The sequence below is a fragment of the Natrix helvetica genome (assembly GCF_964273705.1).
Source record: "Natrix helvetica genome assembly, chromosome: 4".
Taxonomy (NCBI): Eukaryota; Metazoa; Chordata; class Lepidosauria; order Squamata; family Natricidae; genus Natrix; species Natrix helvetica.
In genome coordinates, this window is record NC_138550.1 from 169,622,886 (window position 1) to 169,629,834 (window position 6,949).

The window sequence follows — 6,949 nt, forward strand, 5'->3', positions numbered from 1 at the left end:
TATAAAGGTTAGTACCAATTACAACATGTTTCATTTAATATATTGATATATATCACAGTAATGGTGTATTTTATTATCTCTCATGTAATTTACAAACTTAAAAATGGGAGGTGAAAGGGCCCCATAAGTGGAATAGCCTAGGGCCTCTTTTCATCTAAATCCGGCCCTGGGGAGAACTATGGAGTTCCTGGTGCTTTCTGCGCTTGGTTGTTTTCTTGCAGATGTTTCATGACCCAAAGAAGACAACACCAGCAGTCCTAGCAGTGAGAGCTATTAGGGAATGGTTACCACTCAGTAGTTCCTTCCGTCAGAAACTCAAAACCCACCTGTTCCAGCTAGCCGGCCTGGCCTAATTCCAGCTTTCCCACCTCAGTTTTATTTTTAAATTTTTATGATTGGTTTTATGGTCTAAGTTTTTAATTTTTATAAATTCGTACAGGGGTTATTTAATCTAATTTTAGCTATGTATACTATTGTTTGTGTGGTTTTTTTAAATTTATACCTGTACACCGCCCCGAGTCCCTTCGGGGAGAGGGGGTGGTCTAGAAATCTAATTAAAATAAAAAAATAAAATAAAAAGTTAATAAGGAATCCTAACCCACCAACACTGACAGGAAAAGCCACCAGAAAATAAATTGAGAGCAAACCACACTTCTACAACTGAGGATGTTTCCTAGTTGGGTAATGAAACATCTGTAAAAAAAAACCATCAAGCTTAGAGAGCACCAAATACTCTACAGTAGTCCTCCTCCTCCTCCTCCTCCTCCTCCTCCTCCTCCTCCTCCTCCTCCTCCTCCTCCTCCTCCTCCCCCTCTCCCAAAACCCCTCTTCCTTCTAGCACTGCTGATGTTATCTAGTTCGGTAATAAAACATCTGCAACAAAACTACCGAGCTGAGAAAACACTAAGAATCCCACAGTCCTCCTCGTCCTCCTCCCCGCACCTCCTAGCCATAAACCCTTCTTCCTTCTAACATCCTGATGATGTTACCTAGTTGGGTAATGAAACGTCTGCAAGAAAACCACCAAGCTCAGAGAGCACCAAGGAGCCCTCAAAAGAACATATGTTAATCCAATTACTTTAGGAACATTTTACCTACAACACAACTTTTAAGTGTTGCTTGCTTGTCAGCTCCTGTCTGGCTAAGTGGATTTGCAACAAACACTTCTGGAAAAACCTGAATGCTGACTTCCCATACTTGTTCCCAGATGCCTGAGTTCCCCAGATTATTAACATCGCTTTCCTGTGCTGCAGGAATGTGAGAATAAAGCTTTCAACTCTGCGGGAACTGGAATGCTGGAACTCCACTGCTTGTGGCAGAAAAGCCAATTATAAAGGGAAACAACTTAACTCTGAACTTTCTACTCCTTCGCAAAGTAATGCACTTTTTTTCTTATTTAAAATATTGAAGGTTCTTTGTTATGTTCTGCCAAGAATTGTTCATAGTAATTATTGGCTAAGAATTTTGTCAGCCATGTCAACCTAAATGTTCTAAATCAGGTCAAAGGTTCACGTCATGCAGTACAAGTAGTCCTTGACTTACGACCACACACTTGATGTTGCTAAGTGAGAAATTTGTTCAGTGAGCTTGGCTCCACTTCACGACTTCTCTTGCAATGAAGAGCAACTAAGATGATGAAAGGCCTGGAGGCTAAAACATATGAAGAAGGGTTGCAGGAATTAGGTTGGGTTAGTCTACAGAAAAGAAGGACTAGGGATGACAAGATAGCATCTTCCAATATTTGAGGGACTGTCACAGGGAAGAGGGGGTAAACCTATGCTCCGAAGCACCCGAAGGCAGGACAAGAAGCAACAGATGGAAACTCATCGAGGAGAGAAGCAACCTGGAATGGAGGAGAAACTTCCTGATAGTGAGAACAATTAATCAGTAGAACGGAAGTTGCCTTCAGAAGTTGTGGGTGCTTCATCACTGGAGGTGCTTAAGAAGAGACTGGACAGTCACTTGTCTGAAATGATATAGGACCGTGATGGCAAACCTATGGCATGCATGCCACAGGTGGCATGCACCACCCTCTCTGTGGGCACACAAGTGGTCATCCCAGTTCAGTTCTGCTGAGCTTGTGCGGGCACCTCCAGCCAGCCAGCTGGTTTTTGGGCCGTGCATGGTGGGGTGGGATTGGGTGCATGCAGGGGGCCTGCGCATGCTTGTAAGCTGAAGCTGGGGGCATGCAGGTGTGTGTACATGCACGGGGTGGGGTGCATGTGCAGGGGCCATATGCACATTGTATTTGGGGGGTTTGGGCATGCACACACTCTTTGGGCACTGGGTCCAGAAAAGGTTAGCCTTTTGGTACCTCACTAGTACAGGAACTCCTGCTTTAGAAGGGGGCTGGACTAGAAGACCTCCAAGGTACCTCCTGATTGATTGACTTGACTTGAGTTTTGTTCTATGGCCATGTGACAGATACCATAATGATGGGCCAGAACGAAGTGTTTCAACAAACACACCCTTTTCGGACATCTCTCTTCGTTGTTCCCTCTATCTATTTTTAGTTTCGGTTTCACACCCACTTAAATATATTTTCACAACATGGAAACCTTGATAGATCTAAACAACCAATGCCAAGCATAGCTTCCCACGGAGTTTCCAGCGTGGAACACGGTTTCCGATTCTTTGTATGACACAATACTCAGGAAGATATGGGTTCTCCGTGTCCTTATCTTGCACAACTTTTTCAGCAGTGAATGGAGGCCCTGCCCTATTAATCTACTAGCAAACTCTGAATGGGCTGTTGCAAGTGAGCCATGGAGTAATATCAAGGAGAACTAGTCCATTAGTAGTAGACTTAGAATAACTTCATTGTCACTTGAATCAAAAACTTCATCAAAAAAGCACAACAAAGAATGTTCTTTCTACGCCAACTTAGAAAGCTCAAGCTGGCCAAGGAGCTGCTGATTCAGCTCTAAAGGTAAAGGTAAAAGTTCCCCTCGCATATATGTGCTAGTCGTTCCCGACTCTAGGGGGCTGTCCTCATCTCCATTTCAAAGCCGTAGAGCCAGAGCTATCCGAAGACGTCTCCATGGTCATGTGGCCAGAATGACTCAACACTGAAGGCGCACGGAACGCTTTTCCCTTCCCACCAAAGGTCGTTCCTATTTTTCTACTTGCATTTTTTACGTGCTTTCAAACTGCTAGGTTGGCAGAAGCTGGGAGAAGTAACGGGAGCTAGGGATTCGAACCGTCGAACTGCCGACCATTCTTGTCGACAAGCTCAGCGTCTTAGTCACGGAACCACCGCATCCCTTAATTGTTATGGTTGTAGAAAATTTCTCCTTAGTTCTAAGTTGCTTTTCTCCTTGATTAGTTTCCATCCAGTGTTTCTTGTCTTGCCTTCTGGTGCTTTGGAAAATAGGTTGGCCCCTTTCTTCTTGCCAATGTATTTTATAGCTTCGGAAGGGCAAAATTTCTTTTGTTGCAAATTGTAATGCATTAAAAATTCTTTGAGGTCTAGAAAAATCTGATAAGAGGGGGTCAACCTATTCTCCAAAGCATCTAAGGGCAGAACAAGAAGTAACGGAGAGATCCAACTTAGAGAATTAGGAGAAATTTCCTGATAGTGAGAACAATTCATCAGTGGTGACGTTTCCCTCCAGAACTCGTGCATGGTCCATCCCTGGAGGATTTAAGAAGAGACTGGACGGCTGTTTGTCCAAAATGAGATCAGGATTTCTACTGAAGCAGAGGGTTGGAGTAGAAGACCTCCAAGATCCTTTCCAACTCTGTTATTCTGTATTCTGCATCTTAATCATTTTGTCCAGGGATCTGTTTGATAGAACCATTGTGAGACTCAACAATTAGCCAACACAAGTGCCTTGACACTTATTGCAAGAAGTTTAGTAGAATGACCACAAAAGCTTTAGTTACAGGAAGTGTTAGTCTGGCTGACCGATTGTGGCTTTTTAACTGTGCTGAAGAATTGGGCCCATTACTGGATCAAGGAAAGGTCATGTGGCATTTTGCTTTATAATTAACAAAATATACCCAGAGACGGACAGATTAGCTAATGAAGGGCATCCCCTCATGTCTTCAGTAAGTCAGGAACAAGTGATGAAATATCAGGAGATTCTGATGGGTTTATGTGGCTTCACGGTATCTCGTTGAATATTGGCAAGCAGATTTAATTTAGATTTGGCTCTCAAATGCCCATCCTTCCTTCTGCACAGAACTAAAGCACTAAACCCCAATTTCCTCTCTCAGTGTGGTTCAATGGTGGGATTCAATTTTTTTTTACTACCAGTTCTGTGGGCGTGGCTTGGTTGGAGTGGTTTGGTGGGTGTGGCAAGGCAAGGATATCTGAGAATCTCCATTCCCTCCCCACTCCAAGGGAAGGTTACTGCAAAATCCTCCATTCTGATCAGCTGGGACTCAGGAGGTAGAGAATAGATGGGGGCAGGGCCACCCAGAGGTGGCATTAGCCGGTTCTCCAAACTACTCAAAATTTCCACTACTGGTTCTCCAGAACTGGTCAGAACCTGCTGAATAACACCTCTGGTGTGGTTACAGGTAGAACTCGATCTCGACCTATGACCACGATTGAGTCCAAAATGTCAGTTGCTAAGTGAGACAGGATTAAGTGAATTTTGCCACATTTTATGAGCTTTCTGGCCATAGTTGTTAAGTGAATCTCTGCAGTTGTTAAGTTAGTCACGCAGTTGTTAAGTGAATCTGGCTTCCCCATGGACTTTGCTTGTCAGGGGGGCGGTCACAAAAGGGGAACACAGGAGCCCAGGACATTGTAACCGTCATAAATACGAGCCAGTTGCCAGGCATCGGGATTTTGATTGTGTAACCACGGGGATGTTGCAATGGTTGTAAGGGTGAAAAACAGCCATAAGCTGCTTTAACTTTAAATGGCCACCGAACGAACTGTTGTAAGTTGAGGACTACCTGTATTTCTTGGACCTCGAAGGTGACCAACAAGCAAGTACTGCAGCACATAACACCACACATGTCACTGGAACACAAATTTGTTGTGGCCCACCAGTGGCCAGCAGAGCCTTCAGCAGATTCAGACAGTGAGGAGGTTGGGGAGGAACATGGGCCAGTCCTGGAGTCTGGAAATGCTCTGATGAGGACTCTGTTGGAGGCATGTGCAAATGCACAAGTGAGAAGCGTGTGTCTGGCATTTTATTGTGCGCACCGAACTGGCAGTAATGATGGGAACAACCCACCCCTGAGGCTTTGATCATCCATCAAATTCTTCATGTAGATGGCAAGTCACAATTCCTTAACAAACATTAGATAGGCAATATTACTACACATGGTTTGCACCAGTGGTGGGTTTCGAGAATTTTTAGAACCTCTTCTGTAGGTGTGGCCTGCTTTGTGGGAGTGGCTTGCTGGCCATGTGACTGGGTGGGAGTGGCCAACTTGTAAAATGTGGTGAAACTCACTTAACAACGCTCTTGCTTAGCAACCAAAATGTTGGCTCAGAAACTCTGGCATTCGAAGCACACAAGTCTTAAAGCTGTCAAGTTACAAGACCCTTGCACCCCTAACCCTTTAGAAAAAAAACCCCAGGGGTGTTCAAACTTGACAGCTTTAAGACTTGTGGACTTCAACTCCCAGAATTCCTCCTCTCGCTCTTCATCTTGATGATGTGCGGACGGGTGGAGGGAGGGAGCTGGAACCGGTTCTAAATGGCACTGTAGATTTGTGGAATCTCTTCTATAGAAGAGGTTAGAACTGGCAGGAACCCACCCCTGATTTGCACATTGTAAATGCATTAACGTTGTACATTAGAAAACCTTGATGTTCTGGGCCAAACAGTTTCAGTGAAAAGGATTTTTTAAAAATCTACTGAGAACAAGGAACAAAGAAGTCAAAATCAGTTGGTTCATACAAGGAGCTTTGCCAAAGCCTGAATTTCAGATGTGGGTGTTGATTTGGGTCAAACTGTAAACTGAAATTATCAGCAGTTGTCCATCAAGACAAGTTAATTGCTAATTCAACTTCATTCCACCCTAGATAAAGCCAAACCAGAAGATTGCTCACAGGAAGGAGAAATAATAAAGCTAAAGCTCAAATCTGTGGTTTATAGCTGAAATCAAAGCCACCTCTGGAAGTTGTGGGTCCTCCATCACTGAGGGTTTTCAAGAAAAGACTGGACAAGCATGGTATAGGGTTTCCTGCAACACCTAACTGACTTAGGTTTGGTCTGTGTGCCAAACAACACTTGGGCTTGTTGGAAGGAATAGCCATCTGGTTCGGTTCCAAGCCAGGAGAAAGGCACTGGAGACAAAATGTAGGTCGGAGGCTGATAGGAAAGAGGGACCATTTATTGATGAAGCAGAACCACCAAGAAGATGTGATTCTGGGCAGCTGACCACATGGAGTTGAGATGAAGGTTTTTTTTTAATACCTTCTCTTGGGCTTTGCACTTGAGCTTCCTCTTCCTGTGGAAGAAAATGTATTCTATTGACTGTTGTAGGGGTCATAGCTGGCTCTATAGGTTGTCTGAGCTAAGTTTGGTTGAGGTTTGGTGGGTCCTTAGGAGACTGCAATGTAGTGAGTGCTATGTCTTAGTACAGGGGTGTCCAAACTTGGGAACTTTAAGACTTGTGGACTTCAACTCACAGAATTCCCCAGCCAGCATGGCTGGCTGGGGAATTCTGGGAGTTGAAGTCCACAAGTCTTGAAGTTCCCAAGTTTGGACACCCCTGTCTTAGTAGGTAAATCCTATTATGTCTTGAAGGGTCATGTCCTAATCCTTTCATCCTGTAGCTGAAGGTCTTTTGTTTTGTAGATAGGCCAGCCCAATCTTTCTCAATCGGCACAAAATATCTCCTTCTGTCTCCCTTATGATTTTTTTTTAATTTCTCTTTTTGGGGAAATATAATATTCTGCCTTTTTAATATTTCCTAAAAATATTTCATTCTTCTAGGAGTGGGGGGGATGCTGACTTTCTACAGCCTGGCCAATACGATTG